This window comes from Oncorhynchus nerka, unplaced genomic scaffold, assembly GCF_034236695.1.
Source record: "Oncorhynchus nerka isolate Pitt River unplaced genomic scaffold, Oner_Uvic_2.0 unplaced_scaffold_696, whole genome shotgun sequence".
Lineage (NCBI taxonomy): Eukaryota > Metazoa > Chordata > Actinopteri > Salmoniformes > Salmonidae > Oncorhynchus > Oncorhynchus nerka.
Window position 1 is genome coordinate 72,156 of NW_027040474.1, and position 2,395 is coordinate 74,550.

The window sequence follows — 2,395 nt, forward strand, 5'->3', positions numbered from 1 at the left end:
TGACCTTCTCCTGTGAAGCCCAGACGTAAGAGAGAGAGAACAAAGGCTGAACCTGGTCTTAACTTTCAATGCCCAACCCCCCTCCACGCCACTCCGCCAACCACCAGGATGCCCGGCATCAGAACATTCCAGGCATTCCCGTGATTGGCAGATAGCAGGTTGATTGACATGTCGGACCCCGCGAACACCGGGTACTGGTCAGTACAACACAACCACCTCCTAGCCTAGCACATAACACACAGCTGTCTGTGCGGGTCGCTACACAGCCCCCCCCACCACAAAGTCCCTCGTCCCCGAGGGAACAAACAAAGTCTCTGAAGCGACCCGGAGGTCTCCTTTGCCTGCGTGGCCGTGATGGTCGCAGAGTGCCCCTCTGGGAACCAGGGGATGAAGGCAGGGATATGGGGGACAAGGAAGCGGGAACGGGTAATACAGTCCGTGGTTCTGGGGAACCACGCGGTGACACAGGGGGGGAGACAGGGGGAGTGGGCTGTCTGGAGCCTTGTCTGCGGCACCTGAGGGTGGGTGCCTGGAGAATGTCATTGCCAGAGAGGGGAATTGTGGGGTTCCTGGGGTTTGGGGAGAAGAGGCCCCTCTGTATGGGGCTAACCTGTCCCGGTGCAGTGCCACCTTTCTCCCCCTGGGAGGAAGCTGCACCAGTACACAACCTCCCCTACCCTCTCCAGGACACTGCAGGGTCCCACCCAGTGACTGTCCAACTTGGGGCATCTGCCTTTTTTTCCTTAGGGGGCTGTAGACCCAGACCAGCTCCCCAGCCACAAAGTGCCTTCCCGGGTGTGCACGTCATAGTTCCTTTTCTGCCTCACACCTGCATTCACCAGCTGCTCTCTGGCGAAGGTGTGGGCTGTCTCAGGCGGTCCTGGAGTCTCCGGGCATACTCCGGCCCCGGAGGAACATGAGGGCTATCCATGTGCAGTTGTCACAGCGGCGACAAAAGTCCTCCACATCCCTCTTGTGCTGCCCCCAGTAGAAGCCCTGACGGAGACGGCGCAGTGTTTTTGTGACCCCAAAGTGTCCAGTCCCCACCCCCATGAGTACTCTGGAGCACAGCCTCCCGCAATGCTTTTGGGACCACCACCTGCCACCTCTCCTCTCCCGTAGCTGACTCCTTCCATGCCGCTGTAGCACGCCATCAGCCAGCCGCAGTCTCTCAAACTTCGACCACAACCCTTTGGTCGCGAGTGAGAGCGCTGTCACCTCTTCCCATGGTGGCCTCACCTGCGCTCTACCCACTGTAGCACTGGCTGTAGCTCTGTGTCCCGTCCCTGCTGCTGCCGCCATTCAGCCACGCCGACAGTCTGCAGCTCACAGCAGACAGGCCCGCCGCCCGACACACTGTGGCACAGACACCCTCCTCTGCCCGCAGCTCTCTCTCCCGTCCCTCTCTCCGTTCACAGTGGCGGCAGCCGTCTGCAGTACAGGGCCGACGGGACATGGCGCCGGGCGTTGGAGTGGCGTGCCCCTGCCCTGTGCACCCACCGTGAAGTCATATGGCTGAAGCTCCTCCAACCAGCGTGCCACCTGCCCCTCTGGCTTCTGAAAGACATGAGCCACTGGAGAGCAGAGTGGTCAGTCCTTACAGTAAAGGGCAGACCACCCAGGTAGTACTTGAAGTGTTTGACGGAAGCCACAACAGCCAAGAGCTCCGCCTCGGGTGACACAGTAGCGGCGCTCATGTTGGTTAAATGTTTTGCTGAAGTACGCCACCACTCTCCCCTCTGGCCCCACCTGGGCCAGCACCCCACCCATGCCCACATTGCTCGCGTCTGTGTCCAGGATAAAGGGCAAGGTGAGGTCAGGGGGCGAGCACGGGGCTCGATCAGTGCACGTTTGAGGGTGTTGAACGCCTCCTCACACTCCACTGTCCAAGTGAAAGCCTTGTCCTTCGGCAGCAGGCGGTTCAGTGGAGCAGCAACGCTTGAGAAGCCCGCACAAACCTCCTGTAGTACGAGGCCAGGCCCAGGAAGCTCTTCAGCTGACGCTGGTCGGTGGGGGTGGGCCAGTCTCTGACAGCCCCTACCTTGTCCTCCATGGTGCTGATCCCTCCTTCCCCACTCGGTGGCCCAAGAAGGACACCTTCCTCATGAAGTGGCACTTCTCGGGGTGGAGCTTCAGACCTGCGGCAGCCACCCTCTCCAGCACACGCCGTAGCGCCCCCAGGGCTGACCTGGAAGGAGCTGCCATGGGCCAGGATGTCATCGAGGTATACCAGACACTGCTGTCGGGGATGCCATCCAGCACCCTGTCCATCAAACGCTCAAAGTAGCTGGAGCGTTGCACAGGCCAAAGCACAGGACCTTGAACTGCCAGTGTCCTCTGTTAGTGGAGAACGCAGTTTTGGCTCTGGCCTCTGGGGAGAGGGGCACCTGCCAGT